Source organism: Erinaceus europaeus, chromosome 5, assembly GCF_950295315.1.
Source record: "Erinaceus europaeus chromosome 5, mEriEur2.1, whole genome shotgun sequence".
NCBI lineage: Eukaryota > Metazoa > Chordata > Mammalia > Eulipotyphla > Erinaceidae > Erinaceus > Erinaceus europaeus.
The window spans coordinates 5,027,752-5,043,116 of record NC_080166.1 but is presented as its reverse complement, the minus strand read 5'-3'; the positions used below and the strand labels follow the sequence as shown (position 1 = coordinate 5,043,116).

Genomic DNA, 15,365 nt, shown 5'->3' with positions numbered 1-15,365 from the left:
CTTTTGTTTCTGTATCTTCTATTTTCTACCTTTTTCTGGTGTTTGGCATTTACATGCTTCAATGTTTTTTTTAAATGTCTTTTATCTAACAATTAAACATCTTTTTAGAATTTTTAGTGGTTACCTTAAATTGGAAAGTACTTAGTTGGACTAATTTAAACTCGCTTTCAGGGACATTTTATTCCACGTGCAGTAGTGGAGCGGCAATACCCTATAACAAAATTTTCCTAATTGCTTTCTCCTGTTTCAGAATATGACTGTCATTCATTTGACCATCCATAAAATATGATCATCACTATCACAGTTCTACAAATAAGTTAATTTTTTTGGATTAAGAATCTGAAAAGTATCATATATTTCACCTCCATTCCTTTCTGACACTCCTTCCTCTGTGTAAAGCTGAAATTCTGGTCTCTGTCATTTTCATTATCTCTGAAAAAACTTTAAAGCTCTCTTGCTGGAGCGCAGAACCCTTTGCACTCAGAGAGAGAGAAGGAAAAGGAGAGAGAGGGACATATGGAGGTTGATAGCTATGATGTCATGAGTGGCTTGGAGGGGAAGAGAGGAGTGAATCAGAAAAAGTAGGGGCAACTATGTATACATGTGGACAGATAGTTGTAGAGAAGATGGTTGGCCCAGGTCTACAACTTTAGAGAAACTGTGGTGGATGGCAGTGGGGAGAGTGAAGCTTTAGAACTCTGGTGATGGGAATAGTGTGGCTTCAAACCCCTGCTGACATGTAATTCTGTAATATAAAAAAAAAATTTAAAAAAAAAGGGAGTCGGGCAGTAGCAGCATCAGGTTAAGCGCACGTGGCGCAAAGCGCAAGGACCGCCGTGAGGATGCCGGTTCGAGCCCCCGGCTCCCCACCTGCAGGGGAGTCGCTTCACAGGCGGTGAAGCAGGTCTGCAGGTGTCTGTCTTTCTCTCCCCCTCTCTGTCTTCCCCTCCTCTCTCCATTTCTCTCTGTCCTATCCAACAACGACAACAACAACAATAATAACTACTACAACAATAAAAACAGCAAGGGCAAAAAAAAAGGGAAAATAAATAAATATTAAAAAATAAAAAATTAATTAATTAAATTTAAAAAAAAGAATAGAGAAGCTCTCAAGGGATGGGATAGGATATGGAGCACTGGGGGTGAGCATTGTGAGGAAATGCACAGGAGAAAGAACTACCTTTATTTTTCAGCTGCTCATCCGTATAACTCAGGGAGAAACGTGGCTGAAATGCTTGAGTTGAGAGGTTCTAGAATGAGGAGAAATAGATTTTCACAGGGCAAAGAGAGCTGACTGCATTCTTCATTTTGAAAGCACAATAACGACTGTCTCAGGTAGAGAGAACAAGGTCACAGAAAAGCCTGCATCTAAATGATGTCTCCTAAACTTTTTTTTTTTTTCTCTCTAGGTCAGAGAAAGGCAGTAGTGACTGCTGCTCTAACCTCTCTCACTGATGAACTAAATAGGCAAATAGATCTGAAACCCAAAGAAGACCTAGCCATAGGTTTCAGGTTTCACTATGAAAAATATTCGCCATGTGGTTATCCATGCCTGAAATCTGCCGCCTTCTAGTTATTCTTCTCTCATGAGAGAAAACACTTAAAAATAATAAATCCAAAGTTTGCTTTTTTCCTTCTGCGGCATCTGCCTAGTTTATATAGCCCAAACTTTACTCAGTGGCAAGTTATGGTCAGGCTATCTATCCCCTCATCTCCAGACTCTTTCCAGATGTTGTGTGCTCAGACCAAATGTTCTAGCATACCAAGTAATTCCATGTCTAGGACTACAAAAGGCCACTGTTTCTTTCTCTCTCTTTTGACATCTTCCTTCAGAAGATGCCACTTTGGCATTTGAGAAAATGATTAAGAGGTAATATTGATAATATTGAGTGACATTTCTAAACATTGTCATTCCACACTATCTTCTCAAAACACAATTTTAGTCATAAAAATAAGAGGACTCCAAAGTCCCAGGTTTAATCCCCTGCACCACCATAAACCAGAGCTGAGCAGTGCTCTGGTAAAAAATAAAATAAAAAAAGGAGGAGGAGAAGGGAAAGAAAGGGAAAATTGTGAACATTCTAAAGTGCAGTTGTTATATTTTATAAGGCACCATACTTGAATAGTTTCTACTTAGACCTAGACACCGACCTTACCTACTTCCTCCTCCTATTTCACTTCCATCAATCACCCTGAAGCTAACCTTGTCAGACAAAGTATGGACTACGAAAGGCTGAATAAGGTCAAGGGACTGACATACTTTTAATGATGACTCTTTAGTCACTACCAGGCCACCCCATCACCTGGGGCCCTAGTTAGGGAGTCCTGGGATTCCCACACAGACATGATGGGACTAAACCTCTAACAGATCTCTCGCACCACTGTCACTGGTCATCTCCATCAGGAACAACATAATGGACCCCTTGGGGGCCCCTATAAGACCTTGTCCTCAATGTGTATCAACAATGGTAGGCAACGTTCCATTCTCCAAAAGGAGGCTGGGCAACTTACTCTACCTACTACCCGAGGAAGATGGGTCCTGAAATTAGTGCAGCCTGGAATGTTCCTAGCCATGACCACAGAATGTGAGCTCAGAGCTACAGGGATGCAGAGGTTACACAGTCTCCTGTGCTGACTATGGGCCCCAGATCAAATCGATGGGGTTTACAGTCAACAATATTTATATAATTTTCCCATATTTAGGTCCACTACATGTTAGCTGTCAGGTTCAGGCAAAAATTAATAAAGTCAAGGGAGCCTTGGAATATACCTATAAAATAGACCTCCTAGCTTTTTCCAAAATGGAGACCCCCAAATCTTCATCTGCAATATATTCTTGCCTTAAAGTTCATGATTAGTCAACAATTTTCCCTGCTTTATATTTAACTCTTCTTCAGCCACCAGGTTCCAGATGCTAACATGATGCCAACCTGACTTCCTTGGGCAGACGACCCCACCAATATGTCCCCGAGCCCCACCTCCCCAGGTCCCTGCCCCATTAGGGAAAGAGAGAGACAGGTGATTCACTGAGTTTATAACTCACAGGGTTTAGTTTAACATAAACACTGTTCATTCCTTCTTGATTTAGAAGAGTCCACATACGTGTTGTAAAGTTGATATAATTATTAGACATTTGTAGATGACATAAAGAGACAATATTTTAGAGAAGGATGTCAAAGAGATAATATTGAGATGTCACTCAATATTATCAATATTACCTCTTAATCATTTTCTCAAATGCCAAAGTGGCATCTTCTGAAGGAACCATAGTTTCTGCAGCCTCTGCAGCCCGGAGACAAACCGTTCCTGGGTCAGCCTAGTGGGATAACCCTTCTTTGACAGACTCGCTAAGGATGTGTCTGAGGCTGTCACTGAGTATCCCACAGCATGCTGGTCTCTCTGTGTGGCTCTACGACTGCTTGGTCTCAGGTCAAGCAATTCTCAATAACAAAGTAACCGCTTGTGACTTTTTGTAACTTGCTGCCATTTGTATTTCTACCCCTGAAACAGTAAGAAGTGGTTTTGCACAGTGAGAGGTCTGTTTACTTTGGGGCTGGGGAAAAGATGAAGGAAGGAAGAATCAGTGACCCCACTCACTCAAGACAAGGCCAAGTGACTTTGAACCTCAAGAATGTGCTTTGGATGGCACAAGGAAACAATTTAGGCCGGATCTTGCATTTTAAGAATGAAAGAAGGGTGTGTATTATATAAAATAAGTCTTGCTACTCAGAAGTTCTTCTTTAAGGATGCTTCTGAACCTGGCAGAATCCACAGTCTATTTGCAAGCACTCTTCTATGTCCACTTAGACAATTTACTAAGAACAAATAAATAAGTAGAGTAATGATATGTTTCAAAAAAAAAAAAAGCACTCGATATAAACAGAAAATAGAGGATGAAAATAAATTTAAGTTCTATAAAACATCTTGGAAAGAATACTTAAAATAGTCGGTTATTATTTATCTTATGACTTGAATGTTAGGTATTTACATTTCTCTCTTTTTTAAAAATTACCTTTATTTATTTGAAAGAGACAGCCAGAAATTGAGAGAAAAGGGGGAGGTAGAAAGGGAGAGAGACAGAGAGACAACTGGAGCACTGCTTCACCACTCGCAAAGCTTTCTCCCTTGCAGGTGGGGACTTGAGGGCTTGGAGATCCCAGATCCTTGAGCATTGTAACATGTACGCTCAACCAGGTGCACTACCACCTGGCCCTGTTTTTATATTTCTCTCACCCTATAGGGACAGATGTAATTTTACCTTAAGTGTAAGGATGCCGCTTTTACTATCAAATCTGGGTCCAGATCTTATTTAAGTCATTAATTAATTAATATTATTTTATTTATAAAAAGGAAACGCTGACTAAACCATAGGGTAAGAGGGGTACAACTCCACACAATTCCCACCACCAGATCTCTGTACCCCCTCCCCTCCCCTGATAGCTTTCCTAGTCTATTCCTCTGGGAGTATGGACCCAAGGTCATTGTGGGATGCAGACGGTGGAAGGTCTGGCTTCTGTAATTGTTTCCCTGCTGAACGTGGGCATTGACAGGTCCATCCATACTCCCAGCCTGTCTCTCTCTTTCCCTAGTGGGGAAGGGTTCCAGGGAATTGGGGCTCAAGGACACATTGGTGGGATTGTCTGTCCAGGGAAGTCTTTGGCATCCTGCTGGCATGTGGAACCTGGTGGCTGAAAAGAGAGTTAACATACAAAGCCAAACAAATTGTTGACCAATCATGAACCTAAACGCTGGAATAGTGCAGATGAAGTGTTGGGGGGGGCCCTCCATTTTGTAGATAGCTAGTAGGCATATTTTAGTTATATTCCAAAGGGCCTGTAGTTATCCTAGTTTGTTTGTTTTTGTTTTTAACCAGAGCACTGTTCAGTTCTCACTTATGGTGGTGCTGGGGATTAAATTGGAGACCTCAGAGCCTCAGGCATGGAAGTCTTTATGCATAACCATTATGCTATTTCCCAAGCCACTGATTCAGTTCTTAGAAACTGAGAAAACACAGATAAGGAAAAAAGGCTGTGTAAAAATTATGTTGTGTGAAACAATTCATGTCTCCCAGATAGGCAAGCAGAGACGGCTCAGGCTGTCTTCCAGATAGGCAAGCAGAGACTGCTCAGGCTGTCTTCCAGATAGGCAAGCAGAGATGGCTCAGGCTGTCTTCCAGATAGGCAAGCAGAGACGGCACAGGCTGTCTCCTAGATAGGCAAGCAGAGATGGCCCAGGCTGTCTTCCAGATAGGCAAGCAGAGACGGCCCAGGCTGTCTTCCAGATAGGCAAGCAGAGACGGCTCAGGCTGTCTTCCAGATAGGCAAGCAGAGATGGCCCAGGCTGTCTTCCTAGATAGGCAAGCAGAGATGGCCCAGGCTGTCTTCCAGATAGGCAAGCAGAGACGGCTCAGGCTGTCTCCTAGATAGGCAAGCAGAGACGGCCCAGGCTGTCTCCTAGATAGGCAAGCAGAGACGGCTCAGGCTGTCTTCCAGATAGGCAAGCAGAGACGGCTCAGGCTGTCTCCTAGATAGGCAAGCAGAGACGGCCCAGGCTGTCTCCTAGATAGGCAAGCAGAGATGGCCCAGGCTGTCTTCCAGATAGGCAAGCAGAGATGGCTCAGGCTGTCTTCCAGATAGGCAAGCAGAGACGGCTCAGGCTGTCTTCCAGATAGGCAAGCAGAGACGGCTCAGGCTGTCTCCTAGATAGGCAAGCAGAGACGGCTCAGGCTGTATTCCAGATAGGCAAGCAGAGACGGCCCAGGCTGTCTTCCAGATAGGCAAGCAGAGACGGCCCAGGCTGTCTTCCAGATAGGCAAGCAGAGACGGCCCAGGCTGTCTTCCAGATAGGCAAGCAGAGATGGCTCAGGCTGTCTTCCAGATAGGCAAGCAGAGACGGCTCAGGCTGTCTTCCAGATAGGCAAGCAGAGATGGCTCAGGCTGTCTCCTAGATAGGCAAGCAGAGACGGCTCAGGCTGTCTTCCAGATAGGCAAGCAGAGACGGCTCAGGCTGTCTTCCAGATAGGCAAGCAGAAACAGCTCAGGCTGTCTTCCAGATAGGCAAGCAGAGATAGCTCAGGCTGTCTTCCAGACAGGCAAGCAGAGACGGCTCAGGCTGTCTTCCAGATAGGCAAGCAGAGATGGCCCAGGCTGTCTTCCAGATAGGCAAGCAGAGACGGCTCAGGCTGTCTCCTAGATAGGCAAGCAGAGACGGCTCAGGCTGTCTTCCAGATAGGCAAGCAGAGACAGCTCAGGCTGTCTTCCAGATAGGCAAGCAGAGACAGCTCAGGCTGTCTTCCAGATAGGCAAGCAGAGATAGCTCAGGCTGTCTTCCAGACAGGCAAGCAGAGACGGCTCAGGCTGTCTTCCAGATAGGCAAGCAGAGATGGCCCAGGCTGTCTTCCAGATAGGCAAGCAGAGACGGCTCAGGCTGTCTCCTAGATAGGCAAGCAGAGACGGCTCAGGCTGTCTTCCAGATAGGCAAGCAGAGACAGCTCAGGCTGTCTTCCAGATAGGCAAGCAGAGACAGCTCAGGCTGTCTTCCAGATAGGCAAGCAGAGATAGCTCAGGCTGTCTTCCAGATAGGCAAGCAGAGATAGCTCAGGCTGTCTTCCAGATAGGCAAGCAGAGACGGCTCAGGCTGTCTTCCAGATAGGCAAGCAGAGATGGCTCAGGCTGTCTTCCAGATAGGCAAGCAGAGACGGCTCAGGCTGTCTCCTAGATAGGCAAGCAGAGACGGCTCAGGCTGTCTTCCAGATAGGTAAGCAGAGACGGCTCAGGCTGTCTTCCAGATAGGCAAGCAGAGACGGCTCAGGCTGTCTTCCAGATAGGCAAGCAGAGACGGCCCAGGCTGTCTCCTAGATAGGCAAGCAGAGACGGCTCAAGCTGTCTCCTAGATAGGCAAGCAGAGACGGCTCAGGCTGTCTTCCAGATAGGCAAGCAGAGACGGCTCAGGCTGTCTTCCAGATAGGCAAGCAGAGACGGCCCAGGCTGTCTCCTAGATAGGCAAGCAGAGACGGCCCAGGCTGTCTTCCAGATAGGCAAGCAGAGACGGCTCAGGCTGTCTTCCAGATAGGCAAGCAGAGAGGGCTCAGGCTGTCTTCCAGATAGGCAAGCAGAGACGGCTCAGGCTGTCTTCCAGATAGGCAAGCAGAGACGGCTCAGGCTGTCTCCTAGATAGGCAAGCAGAGACGGCGCAGGCTGTCTTCCAGATAGGCAAGCAGAGATGGCCCAGGCTGTCTTCCAGATAGGCAAGCAGAGATAGCTCAGGCTGTCTTCCAGATAGGCAAGCAGAGACGGCTCAGGCTGTCTTCCAGATAGGCAAGCAGAGACGGCTCAGGCTGTCTTCCAGATAGGCAAGCAGAGACGGCTCAGGCTGTCTTCCAGATAGGCAAGCAGAGACGGCTCAGGCTGTCTTCCAGATAGGCAAGCAGAGACGGCTCAGGCTGTCTTCGAGATAGGCAAGCAGAGATTGCCCAGGCTGTTTTCCAGAGAAGACAGTTTGGTCACGTCTACCACAATGTGCAGACCTACTCAGAGGTCAGAGACAGTCGCCAACTTGTTCTGCACCTGCACTGTGAACCAGTGATGTGAAATGTGGCTAGCAAGTGTTCTCTGTAAGTTTCACACTCTTCCTCAAATGAAATCATCCTTTCCAAGTCCAAGACCTGTTCATCATAGGAAAGATCTTGCCAGCCTCAGGAACCTTAGTGTCTGCTTATCACCAGATGTTCTGATTTTTCCAGCAGATGGCCCTTAGTGTTCCAATCCTATTTCAGTTGTTGCTGCCATTTTCAGTGCTTCCTGAAGATCTCTGGTGGTGTTGTCTAAGAGCTTCCCAGGATAGCCAGTCAGCTCCTAGCCACACCTTTTGTAGCTGTGCTAGTTACATACCTGAAAAAAATGTAATGAAGTATAGAAAGGTGAAATATTTTATTTGTAAACCATGCATATATTCATGATTCATGTGTCTGCGTGAATTCACAACTACATAGAATGAATTAAATGATGCACTGTGACAAACACCCATTGCAAAAGTGTCTGTTCCTTATACATTGATGAGCCTTCTGCATTCCAGCCATACAGAAGCTTGGTCAGTGATTGGTCTACCCTCCTGAAGTTTAATTATTTTCACCCAGTTTATACTATCTATTGGTAATTATAGTCCATCACTATAATGTTCAGTTTAGATTTTTTTTATGATGAGGTGTTGCCAGCAGTTCATTTTCAAATAAATTATTGGGAGGAGGTACATAGCATAATATTTATACAAAGAGACTCTCATGCATGGGGCTCCAGAATCCTAGAGTCAGTCCCATGCAGCACTATAAACCCAAACTAAGCAGTGCTCTGGTAATAAGGAAGTAAGTAAATAAATAAATAAATATGATAAAATAAAGTATTAGTTCATTTTAGTATTTTCTCCAAGTAGTATCTCAAAGCCTAGTAAAGACAGAGAAGAAATAAGTCTATTCTCCTCAGTTTCGTCTTGAATATGTTCGTTGAGACTAGCTATAATTTGAATAGGTTGCTAATTATCTCAGACTTGTTTATATTTACATATGGTATTCGTTTGTTTTTTCTTCTGAACTGTAGGTATTTAACCCTTCCCACCTATTGTTTTGAGAGTTCAGTAATAATTTATGGCTAAACATACTACAATGGTCTCAGGGGTATAAAAAAATCGTTGGGAAAATCAACTTGTCAAAATCATCAGCAACTATCACATCCTTTGAGATCTTTCTTAGTCCCAACAGAAGTGTGGGGCCACATTTTTCAAACAACAGAAACAGCAGTTGGGAAGAAAAAGAAAGTGTTAGCTACACCATTACATGCAAGGCTTAAATGACTAAAAACTGGGTCACATATGAAGGTTCAATGCAGAATACAAAGTAGAAATAAATAGGAGATGTTAGAAGACCACAAAAAAAAAAGTGCTCTCAAATCAAATATTGATTTTTTTTTTTCCTCAGAGAGGAAGAGACAAAAGAGTCAAAGAGATCACAGCACGTAAATTGCCTACAGTGTGGTGAGGGCCAGGCTCAAGCCTGAATTACACAAAGCAGTTCTCAACCCATGAGCTACTGGTGAGTGGGAATGAAGCTGCAGCTGCTGCTTGTAATTACACACCTGATCTCCGTTTTACTACTGTTAATAACACATCTGGTCAGTTTTTCTCTTCCACTGTCATACTTCACATCTTCTATTATATTTTGCTTTTTCATGCCATCCATACTATTGTCCTTATCATTCTTTTCCCTCTCACCCACAACTTCATGATGTTACACATAGCTGGATAAACCACTGGAACAAATGGTCTGTGCTTGGTGAGTACAAAATAAACTTAGACTCCTGACAATGCCTTATTCCCAGTTTTCAATAACTGTTAAGAATTTTCCCAGGAATTGGGAAGAGAGAATTTGAAGACACTTCTCATTAGCGTAGACATTATTTAGAAAGGAGTCAATATCTTAAAAAAAAAAAAAAATCCCCTCCCACTGTTTCCCTTACTATCTCTGTGTACCACTGTGCTGGCCCTATTCCAACTGCATTCTACATTTGTCCAAGCAGTGTTAAGGTACTTATTTCATTTAAATCAGGTCTCCTTGTTTTGTTTTTCACCAGGGCTTCACTGCTTCAGGCTGACCCTTTCTTTTTTTTTTTTCTTCCTTTCTTCCTTTTTTCTTTCTTTCTTTCTTTCTTTCTTTCTTTCCTTCTTAATTGATTTAATAAGGATTGTCAAGATTGTAGGATAAGGGGTACAATTCCATACAATTCAGAGTTCCATATCCCATCCCTTCCATCAGTAAGACAGAGACAGAGAGGGAAAGATACCACAACCCCAAAGTTTCTTCCATTGCAGTAAGGGGCTTGACTCATACCTGGGTTGTATATTTGGCAAGGCAAGCAAATCATATAAGTGAGCCAATTTGATGACCCTACGTTTAGGAGTCTAATTCTCAGTGTCCTTTAGACCTGAGCCAATTTTTTCTCCTCTCTCTCTTTCTCCCTCTCTCCCTCCCTCTCTCCATTCTCTCTCTCTCTCTCTCTCTCTCTCTCTCTCTCTCTCTCTCTCTCTCTTTTGCCACCAAGATTATCAAAGGGACTCAGTGCCAGTAGTACAAATCTACCGCTTCCAGCCACTAATGTTTTTTTTCCATTTTATTTTATAGGACAGAGAGAAATTGAGAAGGGATGAGAGAGAGAGAAGTCCTGCAGACTTGTTTGACTACTCATGAATCATGAAGTATCCCTAAGTATCCCTTCTGCAGGTGAGGAATGAGGTTTGAACCCAGGTCCTTGAGAGTTGTAATTTGTGGGTGCAACCAGTTGCACCACAATCTGGCCCCTGACCTACATTTGTTGAGGTTCTAGTTCATGCCAAGTAATTATATATGAACACTGGTGACCTCCCAATAATAATAATAATAAACAACTACAATATGTATGAAAATGAGATCTTCTCTGTGATCTGTAGCTTATAGAGATACCCACTGAAAATAACAATTTTAAATGGTCGCCACTGAATATGGAATAAGATGAACAAGTAAATTTAGACCATATTCTACCCGTGTCTCTAATAGCTGTCAATTCTTAAAATAAGTAGATGTTTTTATTTTCATTTAAGGAAGCTGCTGACAGTAGAGAAGTTATAGTGCTTTTGGTAGGGTACAACCTGTACCATGCAAAAGTACTCAGGTTCAAGCCCCTGGTCCCCACCTGCAAGAAGGAAGCTTTGCAATCAGTAGAGCAGTACTACACGTGTTTCCCTGGCTCTGTGTCCCCCATCTCCCTCATTCCCTCTTTGTCTCTCAAGTTCTATAAAAAATAACCACCAACCATGGTGGAATTGTACAGGCACTGAGCCCCAGTGATAAACCCTTAGTGGCAAAGAAGAAGGAGGAGGAGGATGAAGAGGAGGTGGACTAGGAGGATGAGAAGGGGAAGAAGAAGGGGAAGGAAGGGAGGGAGGAAGGAAGGAAGGAAGGAAAGGAAGGAAAAAGAAAGGGAAAAGAAAAAAACACGGTTGGTATGAGTAATTATAAACATTTTATGTAAATCGTGGATACTCTAAATTCTGTTCATAATGTCTCCACATTTATTGTCCTTAAGACTTAGGGAAATCCTTTAAAACTTATATGATCTTTTCCTTTTTGCTGTTGTTCTGAACCATATTTCTTTTTCTTTTTGTCATTTTTTTATTATCTTTATTTTGTTTGATAGAAACAGCCAGAAATCAAGAGGGAAGGGGGTGGTTGAGAGGGAGAGAGGCAGAGAGACACCTGCAATACTGCTTCACCACTTGCAAAGCTTTTCCCCTGCAGGTGGGGACCAGGGACTTGAGCCTGGGTCCTTGTGCACTGTAATACGTGCACTCAACCAGGTGTGCCACCACCTGGCCCCCGCACCATGTTTCTAACTATAGAGCAAAATTGTTATGTTACTGAACCACCTAACATAGTTGAACGGTTTGTGAAAACTCCAAAAAGAAAAGCCCGTTCTTTTTGTATTAAAGTCGGAAAAGTCTCACATTTTTTCTATTACCTATTTCTGTTCAAGTCAAGGGAAAGTACAGACATTTGTAGACTCTGCATAGTTGAGATTCGTAAGAAAAATCACCTTCCAGTCTGAAAATACAAAATATCTCACTTTTTAGAAAAAGCATCCTCACCCAATAGAGATCAAGTTCCATCCTAACCAGTTTGGCACCTGCGGTAATCTTTTCGTTTAATGGTGACATTCTATTGTCAGCATCAAAGTTCTAAAGGAATAAAAGAGAAAGGAAAAAAAGTGAGTGCTTTATTTGACATTGAGGCATGTATAAGTAAGTAAAACTCCCAGTCTCTAATAAAAAAGACTGGTGCTTTGTTCTCAAAAGCATTCATGACAAGTAGTTTTTCTTTCTGCCATGCTGAATGGAGTGGCGAGTTGGTGGTAGAAAGGAAGAGAGATTAAAGGCCTTTATTTCTATATTGTTAAATTATAGCAGCCCAAGCATATCGTTTTGTTGTCACCTAACTGAGAAGCTCATTAAATGGAAGTGGTACCCAAATTCACCTTGACACCTGATTTGTCACAGAAGAAAAAAAAAACTAACATTGTTTGGATCAGTTTTAAGAACACAGCTAAATAGCATTTCTGCCATATCTTATTTTATCCTTCCTGGTTTACAAAAGTATACTCTACTATAATTTGGCGAGTAACAATGATGGCATATGAACGTTCTTCCTTCACAAACCTGATCCTCTAGTTTTCCCAGAGGAATTCCTTTGATGTTGCATCATATAGAGAGTAGCTATGGAAGCTTAAACATGAAAAGATTTTTGACATATTTGTAGCTAACAAAGGAAACTTGATGCCAAATTTTATGCCAAAAATTACTAAGCCTAGAAAAGAATTGAATTGTTTTCTAAATCATTGGTATTTTTAAGAACAAAACTTAATGGTTTTTTAAAAATATTTATTCCCTTTTGTTGCCCTTGTGTTATTGTTGTAGTAATCGTTGTTGTTGTATCATTGTTGTTGGATAGGACAGAGAGAAATGGAAAGAGGAGGGGAAGACAGAGAGGGGGAGAGAAAGATAGACACCTGCAGACCTGCTTCACTGTGAAGTGACTCCCCTGCAGGTGGGGAGCTGGGGGCTTGAACTAGGATCCTTATGCCGCTCCTTACACTTTTCTCGCCACATGCGCTTAACCGCTGCGCTACCTCCCGACTCCCACTTAATGACTTCTTTACCAACTGTTGATAGTGCAATAAGTTGCTTGACTACCTTTAATTCATTTTTCAAACAGAGTAATTAGATACAAATTCATTGTCTTCTGTGGGATAGTAGAGGCCTAGGAATTTAGGCTTAAGAGACAACAGAGAAACATGGAAGCGTCATTCTTTAACAGTTACATCATGTAATCTAGACACAGGTATTTTGTAAAGACCATTTCAGTGCTGCGACTGATGGACCAGTCCCTGGTATCAGCTGCTTACTATCTAAAATGAGGCAGACCAATCTTATCTTACAACTGTTTGACTTAGGGAACTTAATGGCAAATGCTAGAAGAAGAAGGGAACTTAATTGGGGTTTAAAAATATGCTCTAATGAGCCAAGCAGTGGTGCACCTGGTTAAGAGCATATACTACCAAGTACAAGGATCTGGGTTCCAGACCCTACTCCCCACTTGCAGGGGGGATGTTTCAGAAGATGTGAAACAGGCCTGCAAGTGTCTATCTTTCTCCTTCTCTATCTTCTCTCCCCTCTTAATTAGTCTTTGTTCTATCCAATAAAATAGAAAGGGGGGAGAAATGGGGAAAGTGGCCTCCATAATCAGTAGGTTTCTAGTGTCTACAACAAGTCCCAACAATAATAACCTGGTGGGGGTGGGGGGGGAGGCATTAAAGGCATTTGCCATTGATTAAGACAATTAGTTTTCTGTCAACGTTTTTAAACATTTTAATAGAGAGTATATAATTTGAACTTTTTTACTGGGTGATTTAGCGGTTTACAGTAAGTAATGTAAATAAATGTTGGTACATGTGTAAAATTTCTCAATTTTCTGAAAAATACCCTTAGTCCGTCTTCAGTCTTCCACCGCCATCCATCATGCAGCAAGACCTGAAGCCTCCCCCCTCCCCCCCCCCCCCCCCCGCCTGTACACGGCCACCAGAGGCCCTTACTTTGGCGCAGTAACACCAAGCCCAGTGCAGGTTCTGCTTTGTGTTTCTCCTTCCTGTTCTTATTTCTCAACTTCTTTCCATGAGTGAAACCATCCCATGTTCATCTTTCTCTTTCTGACTTATCTCATTTCACAGGATTCTTTCAAGTTCTCTCTTGGATGAGGTGCAGAAACTTAGTTCATCATTCTTCATAGCTCCCCTGCACTGCTGGTGGGAGTGTAAATTGGTCCAGCCCCTTTGGAGAGCTCTCTGCAGAAGGCTAGTAATTTGGACTATTTATTTATTTAGGTAGGTAGGCTAGAGAGAAATTGAAAGGAGGATGGAGGGAGAGAGAGGGAGAGAGACAGGGAGACACCTGCAACACTGCTTGACCACTTGTGAAGCTTTCCCCTGGCAGGTGGGAGCCAGGGGCTTGAACATGTGCCTTCAACTTGTAGCATGTGCACTCAACCAGGTATGTGACCACCTGTCCTTAATTTGGACTTTTTAACCATCCTTGAGGTACCTTGACTAGAGGATAAAGAAATTTAAGCTCAGTGGTTTGCAAGGTTATGAGTACAAAAAAAAAAAAAAAGGGCATAGTGATATTCATTCATCTAGTTCAATTCCACATTCATTACTTACATATTTGTTTTGCTTATTTTTCCTCTGAATGCTATAATGGAAGATTTCTGTTTCTTAATATTTAGCCTCATGTATAAGTAAGGTTGCCCTCTCCCTTTTAAATGTACCAATTACTTTTTCTTCATGGCTACACAGTTTAAAATTCATAGGTTTTTGTTTTTTTCTTCAGTCGATAGCAGTGTCTGTATGAAGTTTTTGTTGTCCTACAAGATGTTCCCAAACTACATTTCTTACCAGCATCCTGTCACCTGGGCACTGTGGTGTCCTGTTATTGTTCTGTTCAGTGATTTAAAACAAAAACAGTGCCAGAGCTCCCCACCTCAGGGGAGTCACTTCACAAGTGGTCAAGCAGGTCTGAGGTGTCTGTCTTTCTCTCCCCCTCTCTGTCTTCCCCTCCTCTCTCCATTTCTCTCTGTCCTACCCAACAACAACATCAATAACCACAACAGTGTTAAACAACAAGGGCAACAAAGGGGAAAATAAATAAAATAAATATTAAAAGAAAAACAGCGAAAAAGTAGCAACAGCAAGTAATGCACAGAGGATTTTTGTATTATCCAGCACTGGAGTTAATCACTCCAAAGCACATTCATTATGAACATGCAAAATTAAGAGTTCCCTCCATGTAACCTGACTTTTCTGCAAAAGATCCGTAACAATCTTGAGCCCTTAGAGTATGTTCAGTGAATGAAATCAATTAAAGCAAAGAATTTGAGGTCCTGGGATGGGAATCACTGCAAACACTTTCAAATTACAGTGTCAGGATTGGATATTGGAGTAAATTCTTTGATGTCTTTTCTCATTAACAGGAAGTTATATTTTTTAAGGCAGCCATTTTATTTTGAAGGTCTGCTGACATCATAAACCATCAGAGCACACTATGGAAATAAGATAGCCGCTTCTCTCTGCTCCCTTTTACTGATTTCATGCAGTGACCTTGCAGTTATTAAATATAGGCCAGCTTGCACTCTCAGACCTCAGGCAATCTCTCTCTTGAGCCATCATTTACTCCCTCAGCATATCTACTAAAATTTGATGCTTAAACATCACTTAATGGAGGCAACCAATTCATCT

The 15,365-nt window shown here is 42.6% G+C and overlaps 1 long non-coding RNA gene across 2 annotated transcripts in view; it reads left to right on the top strand.

Moving 5' to 3' along the window:
- Positions 1–15,365, top strand: part of LOC132538571 (uncharacterized) — a 196,555-nt gene that overhangs the window by 57,931 nt on the left and 123,259 nt on the right. For both annotated transcript variants that reach the window (XR_009549908.1, XR_009549909.1), the window contains exon 5: positions 8,969–9,082. This is a non-coding gene — a long non-coding RNA (uncharacterized LOC132538571). The remainder of the gene's footprint in view (positions 1–8,968; positions 9,083–15,365) is intronic.